Below are 27,339 nucleotides of genomic sequence, written 5' to 3'. Positions count from 1 at the left end.
ACCTAACAGAAGCAGAAGATATTAAGAAAAGGTGGCAACAATACACAGAAGAACTATACAAAAAGATCTTCATGACCCAGTTAACCATGGTGGTGTGATCACTCACCTAGAGCCAGACATCCTGGAATGTGAAGTCAAGTGGACCTTGAGAAGCATCACTATGAACAAAGCTAGTGGAGGTGATGGAATTCCAGTTGAGCTATTCCAAATCCTAAAAGATGATGCTGTGAAAGTACTACACTCAATATGCCAGCAAATTTGGAAAACTCAGCAGTGGCCACAGGACTGGAAAATGTCCATTTTCATTCCAATCCCAAAGAAAGGCAATGCCAAAGAATGCTCAGACTACTGCACAATTGCACTCATCTCACATGGTAGTAAAGTAATGCTCAAAATTCTCCAAGCCAGGCCTCAACAGTATGTGAACTGTGAATTTCCAGATGTTCAGGCTGGTTTTAGTAAAGGCAGAGGAACCAGAGATCAAATTGTCAACATCCGTTGGATCATCAAAAAAGCAAGAGAGTTCCAGAAAAACAGCTACTTCTGCTTTATTGACTATGCCAAAGCCTTTGATTGTGTGGATTGCACCGAACTGTGGAAAATTCTTCAAGAGATGGGAATACCAGACCACCTGACCTGTCTCCTGAGAAACCTGTATGCAGGTCAAGAAGCAACAGTTAGAACTGGACATGGAACAACAGACTGGTTCCAGATCAGGAAAGGAGTACACCAAGGCTGTATATTGTCACCCTGATTATTTAACTTATATGCAGAGCACATCATGAGAAATGTCAGGCTGGATGAAGCACACGCTGCAATCAGGATTGCCTGGGAGAAATATCAATAACTTCAAATATGCAGATGACACCACCCTTATGGCAGAAAGTGAAGAGAAACTAAAAAGCCTCTTGAAGAAAGTGAAAGAGGAGAGTGAAAAAGTTGTTTTAAAACTCAGCATTCAGAAAACGAAGATCATGGCATCTGGTCCCATCACCTCATAGCAAATAGATGGGGAAACAGTGGAAACAATGACAGACTTTATTTTGGGGGGCTCCAAAATCACTGCAGATTGTGACTGCACCTGTGAAATCAAAAGACGCTTGCTCCTTGGAAGAAAAGTTATGACAAACCTAGACAGCATATTAAAAAGCAGAGACATTACTTTGCCAACATAGGTCCATCTAGTTAAAGCTATGATTTTTCCAGCAGTCATGTATGGATGTGAGTGCTGGACTATAAAGAAAGCTGAATGCTGAAGAATTGACGCTTTTGAACTGTGGTGTTAGAGAAGACTCTTGGGGGCCCCTGGAGTGCAAGGAGATCCAACCAGTCCATCCTAAAGGAAATCAGTCCTGAATATTTATTGGAAGGACCGATACTGAAGCTGAAACTCCGATACTTTGGCCACCTGATGTGAAAGAGCTGACTCATTGGAAAAGACCCTAATGCTGTGAAAGATTGAAGGCAGGAAGAGAAGGGGACGACAGAGGATGAGATGGTTAGATGGCATCACCAACTTAATGGACATGAGTTTCAGTAAACTCCAGGAGTTGGTGCTGGACAGGCAGGCCTGTTGTGCTGCGGTCCATGGGGTCGCAAAGAGTTGGACATGACTGAACGACTGAACTGAAGTGAACTGAAGGTGTGGATAGGGGTGAGAGGAAAGTGGGTGTGGCTATAAATAGGTAACAGAAGGTGATAAAAATGCTCTGTATCTTGATTGTATCAATGTCACTTTCCTGGTTGTGACAGTGTACTATAGCTTTGCAAGGTGTTCCCCTTGGGAGAAACTGGGTAAAGGATACACAGCATCTTGCTTTTTTTTTCATTCATTTTTTTAATTGGAGGGTAATTGCTTTATAATATTGTGTTGGTTTCTGCCATTATTATGTATTATTTCATACACAGCAGGTGAATTTATACCTATTTCAAAATAAGTTTAATTAAAAATTGGAACAGCAGTTTTTATTCATATTTCTTTCCTGTGTGTCTGTGTTTTTAATTTGTATCATTTGCCAATTTTTTGGTGTAAATACTACCGATTTCTGAACTGAACTACTGATTTCAAGCTACCAAGGTGCCATCACTGAACGTGGAATTGGGAAGAGATGTGCACAATCATTCCCAGGTGGTACTGGTAGTAAAGATCGTGCCTGCCAATTCAGGAGACATAACAGATGCAGGTTAGATCCTTGGGTTGGGAAGATCCCCTGGAGGAGGGCGCGGCAACCCACTCCTGTACTCTTGCCTGGAGAATCCCATGGGCAGAGGAGCCTGGTTGGCGGCAGTCCATAGGGTTGCACAGAGTTGGCCACACCTGAAGCGACTGAGCACACATGCATGTGCACAATCAGGTTTCACAACCAGCGCAGGCCAGCGAAGCCTTTTGCCCTATTAGTTTGACAAAAGTTAGAAAGGTTGATAATGCACTGTGTTGGAGAGGGACTGGGTCTTTCCAGGTGGCTCACTGCTGGAGAATCCACCTGCCAGTGCAGGAGACCTGGGTTCAGTCTCTGGGTGGAGAAGATCCTGAAAGAGGGAATGTAACCCAGTCTAGTATTCTTGCCTGGATAATCCCAAGGACAAAGGAGTTTGGTGGGCTACAGCTCACGAGGTCGCAGAGTCAGATACAACTGAGTAACTGAGCACACAGGCATGGAGGCGTATTAGAGGAGAATACTGATACATTATCAATGGAAATTTCTATTAATAGAAATACCTGACCAAGTGCATAAAGATACAAAAATAGCCATCTATTGTGTAACTATTTGTAATAGTAAAAACAGTAGACATTTCATTAAGGAGGATGGTGAAACAGTTCTTGATTGGAAACTTTCCTGGCGGTCCAGTAGTTAAGACTCTGCTTCCAGCAGGGGGTGCAGGTTCGACCCCTGGTCTGGGAACTAAGATCCCACATGCAGAGGACAAAAAAACCCTAAAAGCAATTCATGATTGTATATCTGAAACTAATATAACATGGTACTTCAATAAAAATAAGTTAAAAAAAGAAAAAAAATAACATTTTATGATAGATCTATGTTGTGGAATACTATAAAGTCATCACAGTAAAGTATTATAAATAAGCCATACATGCTGGCATGGAAGGAGAGTCAAGATATTTGAATGTGAAAACAAGCTGCCATACTGTCTGTACAACATGATTTTTTTATAATAAATACCTTTGGTTGCATGTGGACAAAAGCAGTCTGGAAAGACAACAAAATGCAAGGGAAGGTTATTTCTGGAAAAGAGTGAAATTGAATATTTTTACTTTATTTATGTATTTTTATCTTAATTTTTAAGATAACAAATAGGTATTATTTATACTTTCTAAAACTAATTTTTAGCCTAAGCAGGCCTGAACAGGACACATTTCATAAAGTTCATAGAAGACTGTCTCAAGGCCAGGGACCCTAAAACAGAAGGTGACTCAGAAAAGAAGGACATTCACTGAAAAAAAGTTCCAGTAATTAATTTAATCCTATAAATTATCTTAATGAGAATGAAAATAGTAAGGCACTGGAAGCGACTAACGTGGCTGCAGAGACAAGTTGTCTGAAATAGGATTTTTGAAGGGCTTGTTCCAAACGTGAAAAGAGGACGGCTGAAGTTTTCCCCTTTGCTCTCCAATATCTTTGCTTCCTTTTAGATGACTTTATAACACCAGCTTTATTGGGATTTAATTCACATATCATAAAATTTACCCACTTAAAGTATACAGTTCAGTGCTTCTTTCTTTTTTTTTTTTTACTGATCATTTCAGTGGTTTTTAAGTACACTCACAGGTGATGCAATCATCAACACAATTGAATTTTAGAATATTTTCATAATCTCAAAAAGGAAATAGTATCTGTTAGTAGCTACTTTCCATTCTCCACCCCCAGTTCTAGGCAGCCACTAATCTATAAATCTGTCTTTTCTGGACATTTTGTATAAATAGAACCATATCATATGTGGCTTTCTATGTCTGATTTATTTCACTTCATGCGATGATTTCAAGGTCCACCCACCCATGTTATAGTAGGTATCAATACTTCATTACATTTCACAGCCAAATAATTTCACAGCCAAATAATATTCCATTGTATGGCTATACATATTTTGTTTATCTGTTCATCAGTTGATCGACATATGGGTTCTTTCCACTTTTTGGTGATTATGAATTTGTGTACCAGTTTCCTCTGGACATATATTTTCATTCTCTTGAGTATCTCACTTAGGAGTGGTGAGAAACCTTTTTCTGTCTGATTGAGGAGGGGGATTTCTGTCTCTATCATGTTGGTGGCTTTTCTCAAATATCTAGTTATACCTGGTGATCCTGTTTATATTTAAATCAGATTTTTTCAGCGTGTCCATCTCAGTCCAGCCTTTCAAGGTAGCCATTGCCTCCAAATTCCAAGATTCTTAGGATATTTTTGCTTTGCCATGTTTTTTTTTTTTTCACTTTTTATTTACTTATTTGGCCGCACTGGGTCTTAGTTTCCACATGTGGGATCTAGTTCCCTAACCAGGGATGGAACCCAGGCTCCCTGCATTAACAGCAGAGTCTTAACCACTGGACCACTAGGGAGATTCCTGCTTTACCATCTGAAAGCCCAAAGTCTCTGGTATACCTTAAAAATTCACTACAGAAGCAATAAATATATATATTCTTCTTTTTTCAAAGTATAAAAGTTAACCCTGGAGATGGGAATGGCTACCCACTCCAGTATTCTTGCCTGGAGAATTCCATGGACAGAGGAGCCTGGTGGGCTACAGTCCACAAGGTCTCAAGAGTCAGACACGACTGAGTGACTAACACACACACACACACACACAGTAAAGCTAAAGTTCCATTATGACTCCTTCCAACCCTCTTTCCCTTTCCAGAGACCAAGTTATTCCTCTCACTCCAGCAAAGCATACTTCTGCTTTAATTCTGTTTCGGATTGGCAGCTTTTTTTGATCTTTTACCTCGGGTATATTTTTAACAGATTCCTTGAATTTTTCCCCAGAGTGCCATTATAAATAAGATTATATAACAATCTTTTTCAACTGCCATCATGAATCCATTTTGTGTATATATACATGTACACATATGCCTCATGTGTTTTGTGTGTTTAACACAAGCTATAACATCATTCATATCATTCTGTGGTTTGCCCTCTTCACTCCACAATGTGTTATATGTTAGGTTCTCTCCTTTTAGCCACCTTGTAACATTCATTTGTAATAATACTTTGCATTTAATTTATTCATTTCCTCTTTGATGGGCATTTAGACTATTATCAATTTTTTGCTATTACAAATAACGCTCCAGTGAACATCCTTGAACCTGTTTCCTTGTGCCTATGTGTGATTGTCTATAGGTCATAGAGTCATTCAGCAGGTGTATTTTTCAATTTTATTAGATGTTATCAAGTTGTTTTCATAGGGCCTGCTTCAACATACACTCCCATCAGCAACCCATAAAGGACCTTTCTCCATACCTTCTCCAACAGTTGATATTGCCAAATAATTCATTTCTGATTATCTAATTGGTGAAAAAGTAGTATTTCTATGTTTTAATTTGCATTTTGTTAAGTGAGGGTCTTTTATATTTTATCATTTGGATTTCTTTTCTATACATCGTTATTTATATTATTTGCTCATTTTCTTAGGATTGATTATGTTTTTCCTACTGATATGTAAATAAGTATTCAGAATTTTAGTTCTTTATATGGTATATTTATTTCCCTGTCACCTGTATTTTACTTTGTAATATTATCTTGGATCATAATAATTTTTAAAATTTTGATATCAAATTTATCAGTCATCTTTACAGTTTGAATCATGTTTTAGGAATTTATTTACTATCATAAAATGTTAGTTCTCCCAAAATTCATGTACATATTTAATATAATTCCAATTAGGATCCCAATATGATTTGGTGTGTTTATAATTGGATAAAATTATCCTGAAGAAAGAATAAGTAAGGAATTGCCTGTCAGTCCAGTGGTTGGAACTTGGTACTTTCACTGCCATGGCCCTGGGTTCAGTCCCTGGTCAGGGAACTAAGATCCTGCAAGCTGTGCAGCACGGCCAGGAAAAAGAAAGAAAGAATAAACACACTAAGTAGGAAGACAGTGTGCTGGTATTCATAATATGTCAAAAGCTCTTAAAAATTAATCCAATATAAGAATGAACAAACAATTTCAATAAACAAAGCAGAGAGGAGAACATTTTCTGCCAAGAAATAATGAAAAGATGCTTAAATTCACTGTTAGTCCAGAAATTCAAAATAAAATAACAATATGACATTCCACCTGTCAGGCAAAAAATGAAAAGGGGGTATGGCACTATTGCTGGCAAGAATGTGGAGAAAAAATGTGCTTAGTTAGTCGTATTCAACTCTTTGGAACCCTATGGACTTTAGCCTGCCAGGCCTCTCTGTCCATGGAATTTTCCAGGGAAGAATACTGGAGTGGGTTGCCATTTTCTTCTCCAGAGGATCTTCCCGACTCAGGGATCAAACTCAAATCTCTTGCATCTCCTGCACTGGAGATGTGGATTCTTTACCACTGCGTCACCTGGGAAAGAGTACTTTCATCTTTAACTTTTGACAAGAGGTAACAAACTCAGGGCTTCCCTGGTGACTCAGACGGTAAAGAATCTGCAGTGTGGGAGACTCAAGTTCAATCCCTGGGTCAGGCAGATCGGAGAAGGGCATGGCAACCCATTCCAGTATTCTTGCCTGGAGAATTCCATGGACAGAGGAGCCTGGCGGGCCACAGTCAACGGGGTCACAAAGAGCTGGATACGACCGAGTGACTAACACGTTAACAAACTCAGATTTATATCCTGAAAAAATCTTTTTGTTTATAAATATTTTCTTACGGGCCTCTCATTACACCATTTTGTCTGGATTTATGTTTTATTTTCTTTAGTTCTCATAAAATTCTATTCCTCAATATTGTTATGCTCTTCTGAATGGAATTCTATATTTCATTACATTTTCATGGCATGCCCATTTAGTCTCTTTGATTTTCTATGTAGGCGTTCATTTGCCTCTCCACATTTTTTCTTCTTTCTTAATTCCTGTGCCTCATTTCTTTTTCTGTTTCCTTCCTCCCTGCCTTCCTCCTTTTGTTTTACTTATGAGGCGAGAATTGCCAGCCTATCAGATGCACTGATAATGCCTTTATCATGTTCTTTACTTTAACGAGACTATGGGACTGCATCTAAAGTTTTACCACTAACTACTGTTTATTGTTGTTTAGTCGCTAAGTAGACTCTGTAACCCCATGGACTATAGCCCTCCACCCTCCTTGTAGGATTTTTTTTTTTTTGGACATGCAGTTTTGTTTATTTTTGGCAGTGCTGGCTCTTTGTTGCTGGGAGGGCTTTTTTTCCCTAGTTGTGGTGAGTCAGGGCTACTCTGTCTAGCTGTGGTGCTCAGGCTTCTCATTGTGGTGGCTCCCCTTCTTGCAGAGCGCGAGCTCTAGGGTGCTCTGGCCTCAGTAGTTGGGCTCCTGGGCTCTAGAGCACAGGCTCGATAGTTATGGCACATGGGCTTAGTTACTCCACAGCATGTGGGATCTTCCTGGACCAGGGATCAAACCCGTGTCTCCTGCATTGGCAGGTGGATTCTTTACCACTGAGCCACCAGGGAAGCCCCTCCTTGTAGGAGTTTGGTGGTTATCCTTTATCAGGCTAAAGAAATTTCCCTCTATTCCTATTTTGTTAAAAGATGTGTATATTCTTTTTCATGGATGTCTGTTTTAAATGTCATCAAATTCTCTTCCTGCTTCTTTTGATATATTCTCTCTTTTTTAATCTGGTGAACTACACTGATAAATTTCCTAACGGTGAATTAACCCTGAAGTCCTGAGATAAGCTCCACTCAGTCATGTGTAGTGTGTTAGTCGCTCAGTCGTGTCTGACTCTTTGTGACCCCATGGACTGTAGCCCACCAGGCTCCTCTGTCCATGGAATTCTTCAGGCAAGAATATTGGCATGGGTAGCCATCCATTCCCTTTTCCAGGGAAGCTTCCCAAACCAGGGATTGAACCTGGGTCTCCTGCATTGCAGGCAGAGTCTTTACTGTCTGAGCCACCAGGAAAGCCCATAATGTATTATTTAATATACTGCTGGATTCCATTTTTATTATTTTACTGTTTTTGCAAACACATTTAATAAGCCTAAATTTTTCTTATACTCTCCTGTCTCAAACAGTGGCCTTTACCTAAAGGTATACATTTGACTCTAATCTTCCCTGACCATTCACTCAACAATGTAGTGACAATGACTCTCAAGCATGATTTTGGCAGGAAGCATGTTAGAATTATCTTCCAACTTCTGTTTGTTTGACTTAGGAGGGATGATGGGGAAATGTGAATACCCATAAACAGAAGGGCTTACTTCCCTGGGAGGGTTGTGTAGGTTGGGCATAAACTTTCCTCTACTTCTGCTAGAACTTGGAGCCATGCAGTTCAATAAATACTTAAAGGTGTGATGAGAAGACAATTATTTTGAGTTGCTGCCTAGGCATTTTACAGTGTGACAACCCCATCACACCAGAGTCTGAACATTCATATAAAGACTTGAGCTTAGAAGTCCTATGCCAAGTTCCTGTTTTGCTTTTCCTGGGGAATGTTTTATTTTTAGTTTTTTCTTTTAAATTGATTTTTCTTGGAGTATAGTTGATTTACAATGTTGTGTTTCTGCTGTGCAGCAAAGTGAATCAGTTCAGTTCAGTTGCTCAGTCTCATGTCCGACTCTTTGCGACCCCATGGACTGCAGCACACCAGGCCTCCCTGTCCCTCACCAACTCCTGGAGCTTGCTCAAACTCCTGTCCATTGAGTTGATGATGCCATCCAGCCATCTCATCCTCTGTCGTCCCCTTTTCCTCCTGCCCCCAATCCCTCCCAGTATCAGGGTCTTTTCCAACAAGTCCACTCTTTGCATGAGGTTGCCAAAGTATTGGAGTTCCAGCCTCAGCATCAGTCCTTCCAATGAATACCCAGGGCTGATCTCCTTTAGGATGGACTGGTTGGATCTCCTTGCAGTCCAAGGGACTCTCAAGAGTCTTCTCCAACACCACAGTTCAAAAGCATCAATTCTTCAGCACTCAGCTTTCTTTATAGTCCAACTCTCACATCCATACATGACCACTGGAAAAACCATAGCTTTGACATATACATATATCCACTCTTTTCCAGATTCTGTTCCCATATAGGTTATTACAGAGTACTGAGGAGAGCTCCCTGTGCTATGCATGGGCTTCCCAGGGTGCTACCGGTAAAGAATCTGCCTGGCAATGCAGGAGACGAAAGAGATGTGGGTTTGATCTGTGGGGGTATGCTCTGGAGAAGGAAATGGCAACCCATTCCAGTATTCTTGCCTTGAAAATTCCATGGATAGAAGAGCCTGGCTTATTATTTATCTATTTTACATATAGTAATGTATATAAGTCAATCCCAGTCTCCTGATTTACCACCCCCTTATCCCCTTGGTAACCATGTTTTTCTTCATCTGCAACTCTAGTTCTGTTTTGTAAATAGGATCTTTGTACCATTTTTTAAAGATTCCATATATAAGTAATATCACATGGTATTTGGCTTTCTGTGTCTCGACTTATTTCACTCAGTTGACAATATTTAAGTCCATCCTTGTAGCTGCAAATGGCATTATCTTGTTCTTTTTATGGCTGAGTAATATTCCCTTGTATATATCACTACATCTTTATCCATTCCTCTGTTGATGGACATTTAGTTTTCTTCTATGTCCTGCCTATTGTACAGAGTGCTGCAATGAATACTGAGGTACATGTATCTTTTCAAATTATGGTTTCCTCTGGATATACGCCCACTAGTAGGATTGCTGGATCATGTGGCAGCTCTATTTTTAGTTTTTAAAGGAACCTCCATACTGATCTCCATAGTAGTTATACCAATTTACATTGCCACCAACAGCAGAGAAGGGTTCCCTTTTCTTCACACCCTCTCCAGCATTTATTGTTTGTAGATTTTTCGATGATGGCCATTCTGACAGGTGTGAGGTGATACTTCATTACAGTTTTGATTTACATTTCTCTGATAATTAGTGATGTTGAGCATCTTTTCAAAATGCCCCTTGGCCATTTGTGTGTCTTCTTTGGAGAAATGTCTATTAGATATTCACCCCATTTTTTGATCAGGTTGCTTTCTGGATAGTGAGCTGGGAGCTGTTTGCATATTTTGGAAATTAATCCCTTGTGGGTCACTTCATTTGCAATTATTTTCTCCCATTCTGTGGGTTGTCTTTCATTTTGTTTATGGTTTCTTTTACTGTGCAAAAGCTTTTATGTTTAATTAGTTCCCATTTGTTTATTTTTCTTTTTATTTTCATTACTCTAGGAGGTGGGGATCTTTTAAAATAACTACTGAGTGTTGAGCCCCAGAACAGTTGGTGACCTCTACCCCAAGCTTGCTACGTTGCTCTCTATTTCTTGCTCGTTTGTAACATGGGACAGAGATCTGGCTTTCCCCTTGTTCACTGTGCATGCCCCTGTTCCCCCCTACACACACTCTGTTTCTGGGATCTGCAAGGAATAAATCTTGTGACTCCCTTTGTATAAATGGACTACAATTGTGCCTTCAATAAAAACGACCCCAGGGTTTCACTTCCCTAAAGTGTGAGCACGGATGCTGAAGGAGCTACCTGCCAACCAAAGCAGGTGGCTTGTGCCTCCTGATTCAGCAAGTCACTGCACAATCTTAATTTAATACACCAGTTACGGGCCCCCAAACACAAAGAAGAACGGACACAATAGAACCGGATGTACAAATAGCTGGCTTTTCCACTGCACATTCCAGGGGATGAGCTTTCATAGCACAAGGGGTCCTCTGAATGGGATGGGTTAGGCCAAGTGGTTTGGGGAGATCATGTGTTGTGAACATCTGCTTGCTCTTTTAATGTTAGGACTCAAATATTGTGAATCTGAGTATGAATAAAAAACACTTTAATAAGAGGGATATTTTAATCATGTCTATTTCAAATTAGTCATTGCTACTCTCAAAAGTTTATGTACCAGGGACTTCCCTGGCAGTCCAGTGTTAAGGACTTCACCTACCAAAGAGGATGCGGGTTTGATCCCTGGTCGAGGAGGTAAGATCCCACAAGACTAACCAAAAAACTAAAACATAAAACAGAAGCAATATTGTAACATATTCAATAAAGACTTTGTGGTCCACATCAGAAAAATCTTTAAAAAAAGCTTGTGTATCTTTATTTTCTATTTTTAGTTTTTAATTGACTAGGATTTCTAGAAGTGTAATCATATATGAAAAGCTAAATAATTTTATCTCTTCTTTTCAAATATTTATGCCACTCTTTCTACTTTACTGCCTCATTCCTTCAGCTGTAAGCTCTGCAAAGGCAAGATATTTTTTCATTGCTCTATAGACTGTTGTACCTAAAACAGTTCATAGCAAACACTCAATAAACATGTGCCATATGAATAAACAAATCAGATAAAATCTTCAAAATAATGTTAAATATTTATGCTAATAGTGGACCTCCCTGTCTAGTTCTTAATTTGAATACTCTAGCAGTTAATAAGTTTGATGTTAATTTTTGACAAATGGACACTGTTATACTTAGATTTCTATTTCTATACCTATTTTGCATAGAGTTTTATTAGGAATGGTTGTTGATTTTCACACACTGCTTCTTGGGGGGTATCTATTGATACAGTCTTACGGGTTTGTTTCTTTATGTTATTGATATAGTAAATTATGTTGATAAAATTAGTAAAAAGTATTAAAGTCCATGGTCTCTATAAGGAAAAAGATAAAATCTTAAAGATCAGGAAATGACTATGGAAAGGTAAACCATATTTCTAGAAGGAAAAATTCAATATAGAAATGTCAATCCTTGGTGGTTGCATGGGTCGCCATGGGGATGGGGCTGTTCCCGGGGAGGCTGTGATGGGTTGACAGGTGTGTGACAGCGGGAGCTGCTCTCGGCACAAGCATGTACGGCAAAGGCTAGAGTAACAACAGTGCCGTCCCATCTGACAGCCAGGCCCAGGAGAAGTTAGCACTCTACGTATATGAGTATCTGCTCCATGTAGGAGCTCAGAAATCAGCCCAAACATTTTATCAGAGATAAGATGGGAAAAGAACATCACTTTGCGGGAGCCATCAGGATTCTTACATTCTTGGTGGTGTGTATTTTGGGGTCTCTACTGTGCAGCTCCAGAAAGACGGGAAACATGTGGACATTCAAGTGAAGCAAAAGCCTTCCATGATTACAGTGCTGCAGCAGCTCCCAGTCCAGTGCTAGGAAACATTCCCCCAGGAGATAGCATGGCAGTAGGCCCTGTACCACCAGGGTTCTTTCAGCCTTTTATGTCACCTCAGTACCCTGGAGGTCCAAGGCCCCCATTGAGGATACCTAACCAGGCACTTGGAGGTGTCCCAGGAAGTCAGCCATTAGTTCCCAGTGGAATGGACCCAACTCGACAACAAGGTCATCCAAATATGGGTAGGCCAATGCAGAGAATGACTCCTCCAAAAGGAATGTTTTGGGTGGCCCCGGAATGCCTGGAATGAACATGGGCCCAGGTGGTGGTAGACCTTGGCCAAACCCAACAAATGCCAATTCAAGACCATGCTCCTCAGCATCTCCTGGGAATTATGTAGGTCCTCCTGGAGGTGGAGGGCCACCAGGAACACCTGCTGGGGACCAGCCCCAGCTGATCCAGGGTATTCGAAGGAGAGACGGCCTAGGCGACTATTTATATGCTAATTAGAGATATAGAGAACAATAGAATGAGGATAGCTCAGTAGGAAAATTCAGTGGAGAAAAGAAGCTGAGTAGCTTGGTTTACGCGGGAGACCAATTAAACTTCAAGACAAGAAGTTTGCACCACTTACGTAGGCCGCAGGCGCCCTCTCGAATAGCGAAGGTACGTCACCCTAGACACCTTCTCGAGTGGGTCTTAGAAGCCCAGGCATAATTAGTAAGCGTGGTGGGTTCCGCGCTCCAGATGGAGACTCAGCTGGAAGTTAAAGGGAAGAATGACATGGGGAGACCAAGCGCTGGTGAACAAGGCCCATAGCTTTATTTTCAACAGGGGCTTTTATACCCTAAGTTACACATAGAGGATAATAGGGGATGCAAAGTCAGCAGTCTTTGATTCTTATCAAAAACCAAGGTTTCTTTCCTGCAAATTTATCGTATACAAATGGTTTAGGTGATTTACATCATCTTCTGGCCAGAAGGCCTACTAACATTTTATGACTCTTGACAAGGACTTATCAACAAAGACTTATTTTCTCTAAGAGTAATTATTTTAAGGTTTGGCACCATCTTCCAAAGATAAAATTGCATTCCTATAGGGCGGATGTGTAATGGGCTTACAACAAAGGAAAGAATTTATTACCTTAAGGGTCTAAAGTTACTAACACCAAGGCCACTACTTATTTTTTCTATATACCAACTATTAATTAATACACATTCAAGGATACAATTCAGGGGATGTGAAAACTTGGCAACAAGCATTGACTCATCAATGAAATCCTTTACTAGTTTATTCTGACAGTTTTTAACTCTCTGAGAGGCTCTAAGCTATTTGAATATCTTAAGCTTCCCGTGCCTCTGGAGGCTAGGAGACTGTGAACAATCGTATGCACAGCTGCAGGAGTCCGGGTAAACTTGTCAGGCGAGTTAGAGAGCCATCTGAGGGGTTTGGATTTAAACACTCCTAATTGCCCAGGAACTTTATTAATTGGAGCTGTAAGTTAACTCTTTGACAGAGAGAGAGAGAGATGGTGGTAGGGGACAGCCCCCAGTAAAGTCAGAGGTGAGAGCACAAAGCAATAAAGTAGGCAGACTCTGGTTTTTTGGGGGGAAATGCTCGAGAATATCCGGGCGGACTCCTGAGGCTCGATCCCGCCTTTGCGTATGCCGAGCCTCCTTCCTCATGACCTTTGTCATGAGCAGAATGCCTCACCGGCTCCCCGCAAACACCCATCATGCCTAGTCCAGCAGATTCAACCAACTCTAGAGACAATATGTATACTTTAATGAATGCAATACCTCCAAGACCTAACAGGCCTAATTTTCCAATGGGCCCTGGATCAGATGGTCCTATGGGTGGATTAGGAGGAATGGAGTCACATCACATGAATGGCTCTTTAGGCTCAGGAGATATGGACAGTATTTCCAAGAATTCTCCCAATAATATGAGCCTGAGTGATCAGCCGGGCACTCCAAGAGATGACGGCGAAATGAGGGGAAATTCCTTGAATCCTTTTCAGAGTGAGAGTTCCTCCCCTAGCATGACAATGAATGTGTGATCCATTACCAAGTCTCCTCACAGAAACCACAGTGAGTCAGCAGTTCACAGCACTACTACGGGAAAAAATTATTCACCACAGTGTACAGTTAAAGGAATCTCAGTCACACCAAACCAACCTTTTTATTTCCTGCTCTATCCCCGATTTTGTGAAGAAAGTGGGTCCAAACATGATTCGAATAATTGTACGGAGCAGCACATTAGAAGTGCCCTCAACTGAACTTCAAATGATTATCTGTGTATGCATATGTGTGGGAAAGAGAATGTATTGTATGTGTGGCTCAGGAGGGCTGAGAGGAGCCACTCCACTTTCAAGGTCAGCAGGGGCAGCGGTGAGGAGATACCCCTCCTCCAAGGTAAGGAGCAGTGGCTGCGCTTTGCTGGAGCAGCCGTGAAGAGATACCCCATGTCAAAGGTAAGAGAAACCGAAGTGAGATGGTAAGTGCTGTGAGAGGGCATCAGAGGGCAGACACACTGAAACCATAATCACAGAAAACTAGTCAATCTAATCACACGGACTGCAGCCTGATCTAACTCAGTGAAAACAAGCCATGCCATTTGGGGCTACGCAAGACTGGCGGGTCATGGTGGAGAAGGCTGACAGAATGTGGTCCACTGGAGAAGGGAATGGCAAACCACTTCAATATTCTTGCCTTGAGAACCCCATGAACAGTATGAAAAGGCAAAATGATAGGATACTGAAAGAGGAACTCCCCAGGTTGGTAGGTGCCCAATATGCTACTGGAGATCAGTGGAGAAATAACTCCAGAAAGAATGAAGGGATGGAGCCAAAGCAAAAGCAATACCCAGCTGTGGATGTGACTGGTGATAGAAGCAAGGTCCGGTGCTGTAAAGAGCAATATTGCATGCTGCTGTTGCTGCTGCGTTGCTTCAGTTGTGTCCGACTCTGTGTGACCCCATAGACGGCAGCCCACCAGCCTCCCCCTTTCCTGGGATTCTCCAGGCAAGAACACTGGAGTGGGTTGCCATTTCCTTCTCCAATGCATGAAAGTGAAAAGTGAAAGTGAAGTCGCTCAGTCGTTTCGGACTCTTAGAGACCCCATGGACTGCAGCCTACCAGGCTCCTCCATCCATGGGATTTTTCTAGGCAAGGGAACTGGAGTGGGGTGTCATTGCCTTCTCCAGCAATATTGCATAGGAACCTGGAATGTTAGGTCCATGAATCAAGGCAAATTGGAAGTGGTCAAACAGGAGATGGCAAGAGTGAACATCGACATTCTAGGAATCAGAGAACTAAAATGGACTGGAATGGGTGAATTTAACTCAGATGACCATTATATCTACTACTGCGGGCAGGAATCCCTTAGAAGAAATGGAGTAGCCATCATGGTCAACAAAAGAGTCTGAAATGCAGTACTTGGATGCAATCTCAAAAAGAACAGAATGATCTCTGTTTGTTTCCAAGGCAAACCATTCAATATCACAGTAATCCAAGTCTATGCCCCAACCAGTAATGCTGAAGAGGCTGAAGTTGAATGGTTCTATGAAGACCTACAAGACCTTTTAGAACTAACACCCAAAAAAGATGTCCTTTTCATTATAGGGGACTGGAATGCAAAAGTAGGAAGTCAAGAAACACCTGGAGTAACAGGCAAATTTGGCCTTGGAATACGGAATGAAGCAGGGCAAAGGCTAATAGAGTTTTGCCAAGAAAATGCACTGGTCATAGCAAACACCCTCTTCCAACAACACAAGAGAAGACTCTACACATGGACATCACCAGATGGTCAACACCAAAATCAGATTGATTATATTCTTTGCAGCCAAAGATGGAGAAGCTCTATACAGTCAGCAAAAACAAGACCGGGAGCTGACTGTGGCTCGGATCGTGAACTCCTTATTGCCAAATTCAGACTTAAATTGAAGAAAGTAGGGAAAACCAGTAGACCATTCAGGTATGACCTATATCAAATCACTTATGATTATACAGTGGAAGTGAGAAATGGATTTAAAGGACTAGATCTGATAGAGTGCCTGATGAACTATGGACAGAGGTTCCTGACATTGTACAGGAGACAGGGATCATGACCACCCCCAAGGAAAAGAAGTGCAAAAAAGCAAAATGGCTGTCTGGGGAGGCCTTACAAATAGCTGTGAAAAGAAGAGAAGCGAAAAGCAAAGGAGAAAAGGCAAGATATAAACATCTGAATACAGAGTTCCAAAGAATAGCAAGAAGAGATAAGAAAGCCTTCCTCAGTGATCAATGCAAAGAAATAGAAGAAAACAACAAAATGGGAAGACTATAGAGATACCAAGGGAACATTTCATGCAAAGATGGGCTCGATAAAGGACAGAAATGGTATGGACATAACAGAAAGAGACGATATTAAGAAGAGATGGCAAGAATACACAGAAGAACTGTACAAAAAAGATCTTCAGGACTAAGATAATCATGATGGTGTGATCACTGACCTAGAGCCAGACATCCTGGAATGTGAAGCCAAGTGGGCCTTAGAAAGCATCATTACAAACAAACCTAGTGGAGGTGATGGAATTCCAGTTGAGCTATTTCAAATCCTGAACGATGATGCTGTGAAAGTACTGCCCTCAATATGCCAGTAAATTTGGAAAACTCAGCAGTGGCCACAGGACTGGAAAAGGTCCATTTTCATTCCAATCCCAAAGAAAGGCAATGCCAAATAATGCTCAGACTACTGCACAATTGCACTCATCTCACACGCTAGTAAAGTAATGCTCAAAATTCTCCAAGCCAGGCCTCAGCAATATGTGAACTGTGAACTTCCAGATGTTCAAGCTGATTTTAGAAAAGGCAGAGGAACCAGAGATCAAATTGCCAACATCCACTGGATCATCGAAAAAGCAAGAGAGTTCCAGAAAAACATCTATTTCTGCTTTATTGACTATGCCAAAGCCTTTGACTGTGTGGATCATAATAAACTGTGGAAAATTCTGAAAGAGATGGGAATACTAGACCACCTGACCTGGCTCTTGAGAAACCTATATGCAGGTCAGGAAGCAACAGTTAGAACTGGACATGGAACAACAGACTGGTTCCAAATAGGAAAAGGAGTATGTCAAGGCTGTATATTGTCACCTTGCTTATTTAACTTATATGCAGAGTACATCATGAGAAACGCTGGGCTGGAAGAAGCACAAGCTGGAATCAAGATTGCCGGGAGAAATATCAATAACCTCAGATATGCAGCTGACACCACCCTTATGGCAGAAAGCAAAGAAGAACTACAGAGCCTCTTGATGAAGGTGAAAGAGGAGAGCGAAAAAGTTGGCTTGAAACTCTACATTCAAAAACTAAGATTGTGGCATCTGGTCCCATTATCTCATGGCAAATAGCTGGGGAAACAATGGTTACAGTGACAGACTTTATTTTCTTGGGCTCCAAAATCACTGCAGATGGTGATTGCAGCCATGAAATTAAAAGACGCTTACTCCTTGGAAAGAAGGTTGTGACCAACCTAGATAGCATATTGAAAAGCAGAGACATTACTTTGCCAAAAAAGGTCCGTCTAGTCAAGGCTATGGTTTTTCCTGTGGTCATGTATGGATGTGAGAGTTGGACTGTGAAGAAAGCTGAGGGCCGAAGAATTGATGCTTTTGAACTGTGGTGTTGGAGAAGACTCTTGAGAGTCCCTTGGACTGCAAGGAGATCCAACCAGTCCATTCTAAAGGAGATCAGTCTTGAATGTTCTTTGGAAGGAATGATGTTAAAGCTGAAACTCCAGTACTTTGGCCACCTCATGCGGAGAGTTGACTCACTGGAAAAGACTCTGAGGCTGGGAGGCATTGGGGGCAGGAGAAGGGGATGACAGAGGATGAGATGGCTGGATGGCATCACCGACTCAATGGACGTGAGTTTGAGTGAACTCCGGGAGTTGGTGATAGACAGGGAGGCCTGGCGTGCTGTGATTCATGGGGTCGCAAAGAGTCGGACACGACTGAGTGACTGAACTCAACTGAACTGAACTGATGTTATACGGACACTCGCACATACATACATTGACCCACAGGACATTGTAAAATACTATCACAGGACATCTTAAGTAGAAATGAGTAGGGACTTTTATTTCATACTTTTTTTCATGTTTACATTTTAATTATTAAAAGTTGCTCCTGCCCCTCCCTGAACAATTTTGTGCTGTGTATATCACTGCTTTATATAAGTTATTTTTCTTTCTTTTTTTTTTTTTTCAGTGTTACAGCTCTATTTTATTTAGAAGATAGCAGGAGAGTGAGAGAGAGAGAGAGAGAGAGAGAAGAGTGCACACACGCGGGAGAGAGAGTCCATGAGAAAGCGCTTTGGCTCCTGCTTGTATATGTTTTTTCCTCCACCTGGGCCTGCCCTATGCAAACTGGGCTTAGCCAGGAGTGCTGTTTGTTCTGCTTGAAGTCTTCACTCTGGTCCTCGGACCTTCCTTTGACATTCCTTGTATTTTAGCCACCGTCATTTTGGACTCCTTTTCCCTATTCTACCCACCTAACATTCCCCCCTCAAGAGATGGGAGGCCCAATTCTTTGGGAATAGGGGCAGCGAGGTCTTTCTGGCTACTTCCTGCTGAACTGGGACGGTGAGGGGTATTGGGCCTCCCCCTCTTGCTAGTCTCAATCCTCAGAGTCCTTATAGCGGTGTCCAAGGGTGTGTGATATTTTCCGTGGTCAGCTGTAGTTTTGTATCTTTGTTGAACTGGCACTGCATGTTGTAGCTGGTTGACCTTAAACAGAGGTCTTCTGGAATCTGAGACTGGGCCACGTGAGCTTTCTGCTGAGTTCGTTTTTCGCTGTCCTGGTTTCCAGCACGATGGGCCTTCCCCTGCGCTGGGTTTCTTCGCCTTCCACTTCTAGCGCGGGAGCTTCACTGAGTTGGGCTCCTGTTGTGCTTGGCCTCTTCCACGCAGAGGTTGTTTCAGCCAGATTATATCCGAGTCACAGCACCATAGATGTCACGCGAGTGTATGTTCCTCGGTTCTTTGTCTCGTCACAACAAAGATTTGGAGCAACAGACATTAAAGCCCTTGGTGTGTCACAGCTTTCTGGTCTTGGACAAACCGTGCTACAGCTCTTAGGCAAATCAGTGTTACAGCTCTATTTTATTTAGAAGATAGCAGGAGAGAGAGAGAGAGAGAAAAGAGTGCATGTACGCGGGAGAAAGAGTCCTATATAAGTTATTTTTCAAGGTGAACTCAGATGTTATGGTTTTGTAAATGTGTGTAATCATGGATAGGAATAAAAGCACTTATTTGAGAGCTTTCACTAAAAAAACAAAGAAAGAAAGAAAGAAATGTCAATCCTCAACTGAGTAAGTATTTTCCATTGAGAAGTTCAATGGGAGGTTGTGGTCAGAATGGCAGAGTAGGAAGACCCTGAGCTTACCTCCTCCCATGAGCATATCAAAATTGCAGTATTTACGGAGTGACTATCCATGAAAATGACCTCAGGAGTAGAAAGAAAAGATCATTTACAGTTAAAAATATAAGGAAGGGACTGTAATGAGACAAGTAGAAGAGGTGGAGATAGGGTATAGTAAAGATCCATGCACGCAGGTGGGCAACCCACAAATAGGAGGATAATTATACTTGCAGAGGTTTTCCCCAAGAAACAAGGGATACAGTCCTCACACCAGACTCCTCAGGCCAGAGGGTCCTGCATTAGGAAGATAAGCCCCCAGAATATTTTGAAGTCCAGAGGGCTTCAACGTTTTGGGAGAGTCAGAGGGCTGTAGGAAAGAGATTTCCCCCTTAAAAAAAAAGGAATTTATTTCTTTGGCTGTGTTGGGTCTTAGCTGCAGCACACAGGATCTTCCCTGCATCATGTGGGATTTTTATTGCCGTACATGAACTTTCTAGTTGTGGTACACGGGTTATGGCACCGGGCTCCAGAGTGCGTAGGCTCAGTAGTTGTGGTGTACAGGCTTAGTTGCATTGCAGCATGTGGGATCTTAGTTCCCCAACCAGGGGTTGAACCTGCGTCTCCTGCATTGCAAGGCGGATTCTTAACCATTGGACTACTAGGGAAGTCCTGAGATTCCACTCTTAAAAGGCACATATAATATCTCATGTGCTCTGAGATCCAGGGCAGAAGCAGTGATTTGAGAGGGTTAGACTCACTTGCTGATCTCAGAGAGCCTCCCGAAGAGGCAGGAGGCAACTGAAACTCACCCCGGGGGACATAGATGCTGGCAGCAGCTATTTTGGGAGTGCATCCACCATGAAGACTCTGGTGCTGGCAAGGACACCTTTGGAATCCTCCCTCTAGTTGGTCAGTGCCAGCCCTGCCCACCAGCCAGTTGGCACCAGTCCTGGGATTCCCATGCCAAGCAGTTAGTCAAGTGGGGACAAAGTCCCACCTACCAGCAGGCTGGTTTTCCTAAGACCGCCTGAGACCTAGTCCCACATACCAGAGGGCCCAGGACCCAGACCTTCCCACTAGTGCACCAGCACTAGCCTTGGGACCTCAATCCCCCCAGAGCCAGCCGTTAGACCCAGCCCTGACCGCCAGTAGGCTGGCACCAGCCCTAGGACCTGGCCTCACCCACTAATAAGCCATAACCAGCTCCAGGTTACCCCAGACCCTTCAGCCACCCACATCAGGAGTTAGCCCTTCCTACCAGAAGGCCAACAGCAGTCCCTGGACCTTCCTCCAGGCAATAGTTCTGCCAATCAGCAGACTGAAACTTGCCCTGGGACCTGTGACCCCATAGCCAGTCACTCCAGAACCTGGTGGACTGGCACCAGGGCTTGGGTTCCCCTGGACATGTAGCCAGTTGCAGCCAGGATAAGGCCCAAACCATCAGTGATTGGCAGCCTCCACACAAAGCAGGGCCTAGAAACCAACCAGACCAGGGACCACCTGTCAGGAAGCATTTAACAGGAGGCTTCCTGTGTGCTATTTTGGATCTGTCATGAATCCTCTGTTCCTTATTAATTCCTGAATATTCAGGAATTAAGAAGAGTGGCTGAGGAATGCATGCATTTCCTTCGTTAGCTGTAGCATACAGTGGAAAGTAACTCTTAACGACCCTTTTCCTTTTTATGGACCATACAGTAAAAGTGATTATTACAACCCTCTCTCTTTGATATGGGTCGTCTTATGTTTCCTTGATAATTTGTAAGTCTGGACTTTTGATCTTTATCTTTGCTGAAGATAGCTACCTTGTAAGACAGTGTATATACCCATGCTGAACTGGACATGGAACAACAGACTGGTTCCAAATAGGAAAAGGAGTTCGTCAAGGCTGTATATTGTCACCCTGTTTATTTAACTTATATGCAGAGTACATCGTGAGAAACTCTGGACTGGAAGAAACACAAGCTGGAATCAAGGTTGCCGGGAGAAATATCAATAACCTCAGATATGCAGATGACACCACCCTTATGGCAGAAAGTGAAGAGGAACTCAAAAGCCTCTTGATGAAAGTGAAAGTGGAGAGTGAAAAAGTTGGCTTAAAGCTCAACATTCAGAAAACGAAGATCATGGCATCCGGTCCCATCACTTCATAGCAAATAGATGGGGAAACAGTGGAAACAGTGTCAGACTTTATTTTTCTGGGCTCCAAAATGACTGCAGATGGTGACTGCAGCCATGAAATTAAAAGGCGCTTACTCCTTGGAAGCAAAGTTATGACCAACCTAGATAGCATATTGAAAAGAAGAGACATTACTTTGCCAACAAAGGTTCATCTAGTCAAGGCTGTGGTTTTTCCAGTGGTCATGTATGGATGTGATAGTTGGACTGTGAAGAAGGCTGAGCGCCAAAGAATTGATGCTTTTGAACTGTGGTGTTGGAGAAGACTCTTGAGAGACCCTTGGACTGCAAGGAGATCCAACCAGTCCATTCTGAAGGAGATCAGCCCTGGGATTTCTTTGGAAGGAATGATGCTAAAGCTGAAACTCCAGTACTTTGGCCACCTCATGCGAAGAGTTGACTCATTGGAAAAGACTCTGATGCTGGGAGGGATTGGGGGCAGGAGGAGAAGGGGACAACAGAGGATGAGATGGCTGGATGGCATCACTGACTCGATGGACACGAGTCTGAGTGAACTCCGGGAGTTGGTGATGGACAGGGAGACCTGGCGTGCTGTGATTCATGGGGTCGCAAAGAGTCGGACACGACTGAGCGACTGATCTGATCTGATCTGATGTTGAATAAAACACCCTTGTTCCATCAGAGCTTGGGTCCCTGTGTCTTTCTTTCTTTTTCTCTCTCTTTCTTTCTCTCTCTCTCAGGCTAATTCTTTGCAGTGCAGATGACCTCTGAGCTCACTTTCTTGCCCAGGCTTGCAAGACCCTCGTGAAGGGGTACCCTGTGCCTACATGAAGCAGTGCAAGCCCCATGTCAAGGGCTTTACTGGTTTTCTGCATAAACCAAGGAATATCAGCCTCTTTCTCTCTCTCTTTTACTTTCTTATCATCGACTCTGGACCACCAGCTTCCAGTCCATTAAAGGACCCCAACAACCCAGCCATGTCTAATAGCACACCCATAGTCAACCAGACACAACAGAAGGACCCATGCAGCACACACCTAGAGCACCCCTACAGCATACACCTCTGGTGATCAAGGGGAGAGCACTGCAGGGCCCCATTTCTTACATAAGGCTACTTCTCTATGATTGGAAAACACAAACAACCTACCACATAGAAATAAAAACAGCATGTTAGGCAAAATGAGGCAGCAATGGAATATGTTTCAAATAAAGGAACAAGATGAAAAGCCAGAAGAACAAAGTGGAGATAAGCAGTCTACCCAACAAAGAGCTTAAGGTAATGTTCATAATAATTCTCAAAGAACTCAGGAGAAGAATGGATAAACAGAGTGAGAAGTTATGTTTTTAACAGAGTTAAAAAATATAAAGAAGCAGAGATGACGAACACAATAACTGAAACAAAAGATTACACCAAAAGGAATCAACAGTAGATTAAATGATACAGAGGAATGGATGAGCAAAATGGAAGAATAAAGTAGTGGAAATCACTCAAGCTGAATGGAAAAAAATGAAAAAAGAATTAAAAAAATGAGGACAGGAGACTTCCCTGGTGGCCAAGTAGTTAAGAATCCATGTCCCAATGCAAGGGACATGGTTCCATTCCCTGGTCGGGGAACTAAGATCTCACGTGCTGCCAGGCAACTAAGCCTGGATGCTGCAACTCCTGAGCCCATGTGCTCTGAAGCCCACGGACACAGCTAGGGAGAAACCTCCCTGCCTCAGTGAAGAGCCCACGTGCTGAAGCTAAGACCTGACATGGCCAAAGTAAATTCTAAAAAATGAGGACAGTTTAAGAGACCTCTGGGAAAACATAAAACATACAAATATTCATATCATAGGGGTCCGAGAAGGAGAAGAGAGAGAGAGAAAGGTACAGATAAACATATCTGAAGACCTAACAGCTGAAAACTTCCCTAACTTGGGAAAAGAAACAGACATCCAGGTGCAGGAGGAAAGTTCCAAACAAGATCAATCCAAAGAGAATCACACCAAGATACACTATGATTAAAGTAGCCAAACTTTAAAGAAGGAATATTAGGAACAGCAAATGAAAAGCAACAAGCTATATACAAAGGAACTCCCATAAGACTATCAGCTGACTTCTATGCAGGCCAGAAGGGAGCGGCATGATATAATTAAAGTGATGTAAGGGAAAAACCTACACCCAGGAATACAGGAATACATCCAGCAAAGCTTTCATTCATATTTGAAGGACAGATCAAGTTTTACAGATAAGCAAAAGCTAAAAGGGTTTAGCACTATGAAACTAGCTTTACAAAATTGTTAAAGGATAGTTACAAGATTCAAAATTAATATACAGAAATCTGCTGCATTTCCATACACCAACACGAACTATCAGAAAATGAAATTAAGAATACAATCTCATTCACAATCACATCAAAAAGAATAAAATACCTGGGAATAAATCTAACTAAGGAAGTAAAGGTGTATTTTGTCACCCTGCTTATTTAACTGATACGCAGAGTACATCATGCAAAATGCCAGGCTGGAAGACTCACAACCTGGAATCCAGATTGCCAGGAGAAACATCAACAACCTCAGATATGCAGATGATGCCACGCTAATGGCAGAAAGTGAAGAAGAACTAAAGAATCTCTTGATGAAGGTGAAAGAGGAGCGCGAAAAAGTTGGCTTGAAATTCTACATTCAAAAACTAAGATTGTGGCATCTGGTCCCATCACCTCATGGCAAATAGCTGGGGAAACAATGGAAACAGTGACAGAATTTATTTTCTTGGGCTCCAAAATCACTGCAGATGGTGACTGCAGCCATGAAATTAAAAGACGTTTGCTCCTTGGAAGAAAAGCTATGACAAATCTAGACAGCATATTAAAAAGCAGAAACATCTCTGTGCGGACAAAGGTCCATCTAGTCAAAGCTATGGTTTTTCCAGTAATCATGTACGGATGTGAGAATAAAGAAGGCTGTTAGGAAGAATTGATGCTTTTGAACTGTGGTGTTTGAGAAGACTCTTGAGAGTCCCTTGGACTACAAGGAGATCAAACGAGTCAGTCCTAAAGGAAATCAACTCTGAATATCCATTGGAAGGACTGATACTGAAGCTGAATCTCCAATGCTTTGGCCACCTGAAGAGAAGAACTGATTCACTGGAAAACACAGATGCTGGGAAAGACTGAAGCCAGGAGAAGGGGACAGCAGAGGATGAGATGGTTGGATGGCAACATTGACTCAATGAACATGAGTTTGAGCAAACTCTGGGAGATGGTGAAGGACAGGTAAGCCTGCTGCAGTCCATAGGGTCACAGAGTTGGACACGACTGAGTGACTACAACAACAACAATTTTTTTGGGGAATTCCCTAGTGGTCCAGTGGTTAGGACTCCATGCCTTCACTGCTGAGGGCCTGGGTTCAGTTCCTTGTTGGGGAACTAAGATCCCACAAGCTGTGTGATGCAGCCAAAAGAAAAAAAAAGAATATATATATATATATAAACACTTTTCATCAGCATAATTGAAACTAAAATAAGAAAGACATTTTCCTTATCAGATTGGCAAAAAGTGAAACAGTGATAATACCCAGTGGTTTTGAGGGTGTGGGGAAATTGGGACACATTCTAATTACACAATCATACACCATTGATGAGAGTCAGAGTTTGATACAATCTCTTAGTTGGCTTGGGCTGTTATAACAAAATACCACAGACTGGGTGGCTTAAACAATAGAAATTTATCTGATAGTTTTGGTGGCTGGAAGTACAAGGCCAAGGTGCCAGCAAGGTTGATTTTTGGTGACATTTCTGTTCCTGGATTACGGATGGCTGCCTTCTTGCTGTGCCCTTACAATGGCCTTTGTGCATGTGGAGAGAGAGAGATCTCTGGTGTCTCTTTCTCCTCTTATGCAGACACCAGTCCTACAGGATCAGGGCCCTACCCTTATGACCTCATTTAACCTTCAATTACCTCTGTGCCTTGTCTCCAAGATAGGAGTCAGAGCTTCAATATGTGAATCAGGGTGGCTGTGAGGAGAAGCAAAATTCAGGTCATAACACAGTAACACAGTCTTTCTGGGGGGGACCGCTCCACCAAGCATGCATGTGGAATTTTAGTTCCCCAACCAGGGATGGAACCCATGCCCCCTGAGGTAGAAGCCTGGAGTCTTAACCACTGGACCACCAGGGATGTTCTAGAGAATTGCAGATATATATATATGTGTGTGTGTGTGTGTGTGTGTGTGTGTGTGTATAAATACTTTTTTTTATTTCTGGCTGTGCTGGGTCTTCATTGCTGCTCAGGCTTTTCTCTAGTTGTGGCGAGCAGAGGGTACTCTCTAGTTGCGGTCCTTGGGCTTCTCATTGTGGTGGCTTCTCTTATTACAGAGCATGGCTGTAGGGTGTGCAGACTTCAGTAGCTGCAGCTCCTGGGCTCTAGAGCACAGGTTCAAGAGTTGTGGTGCATGGGTTTAGTTGTTTCACAGCATGTGGGATCTTCTCAGACCACGGAGTGAACCTGTGTCTCCTACAATGGCAGGTGGGTTCTTTACCACTGAGTCATCATGGAAGTCCCATTTGAAATAGTTTTAATATGTCTAAGTTTTTAAAGATTTATTAAAAAAAATTTTTTGGTCATGCCACACAGCATGTGGGATCTTAGTTTCCCTACTAGGGATCAAACATGCATCCCCTGCAATGGAAGCATGGACTCATAACCACTGGATCCCCAAAGAAGTTCCCATAACATAGTATTTTTGAAAAGCATCTGCCAACATCTATTAAAATTAAAAATATGTTTATTCATCATAGCCAACAGGTGGAAATAACCCAAATGCCATCAGTAGATGAATGAGTAAGTAAACTGTGGTATATACCTTCTGTAAGATCTTAGTTAATGATGGACAGAGAGGCCTGGCATGCTGCGGTTCAGTTCAGCTCAGTTCAGTTCAGTTGCTCAGTCATATCTGACTCTTTGTGACTCCATGAATTGCAGCACGCCAGGCCTCCCTGTCCATCACCAACTCCTGGAGTTCACTCAGACTCGTGTCCATCGAGTCAGTGATGCCATCCAGCCATCTCATCCTCTGTCGTCCCCTTCTCCTCCTGCTCCCAATGCCTCCCAGCATCAGAGTCTTTTCCAATGAGTCAACTCTCCACATGAGGTGGCCAAAGTACTGGAGTTTCAGCTTTAGCATCATTCCTTCCAAAGAAATCCCAGAGCTGATCTCCTTCAGAATGGACTGGTTGGATCTCCTTGCAGTCCAAGGGACTCTCAAGAGTCTTCTCCAACACCACAGTTCAAAAGCATCAATTCTTTGGCGCTCAGCCTTCTTCACAGTCCAACTCTCACATTCATACATGACCACAGGAAAAACCATAGCCTTGACTAGATGGACCTTTGTTGGCAAAGTAATGTCTCTGCTTTTCAATACGTTATCTAGGTTGGTCATAACTTTGCTTCCAAGGAGTAAGAGCCTTTTAATTTCATGGCTGCAGTCACCATCTGCAGTGATTTTGGAGCCCAAAAAACATAAAATCTGACACTGTTTCCACTGTTTCCCCATCTATTTCCCATGAAATGATGGG

General features: G+C 42.4%; 1 pseudogene; it reads left to right on the top strand.

The window, feature by feature from the left end:
• The first annotated feature begins 11,974 nt into the window (after nt 1–11,974).
• On the top strand, nt 11,975–14,304 carry LOC102273038 (single-stranded DNA-binding protein 2-like; annotated as a pseudogene).
• The last annotated feature ends 13,035 nt before the right edge of the window (nt 14,305–27,339 follow it).

This window comes from Bos mutus, chromosome 3 (assembly GCF_027580195.1).
Source record: "Bos mutus isolate GX-2022 chromosome 3, NWIPB_WYAK_1.1, whole genome shotgun sequence".
NCBI classification, from domain to species: Eukaryota; Metazoa; Chordata; class Mammalia; order Artiodactyla; family Bovidae; genus Bos; species Bos mutus.
This window is presented reverse-complemented; position numbering and strand designations above follow the sequence as displayed.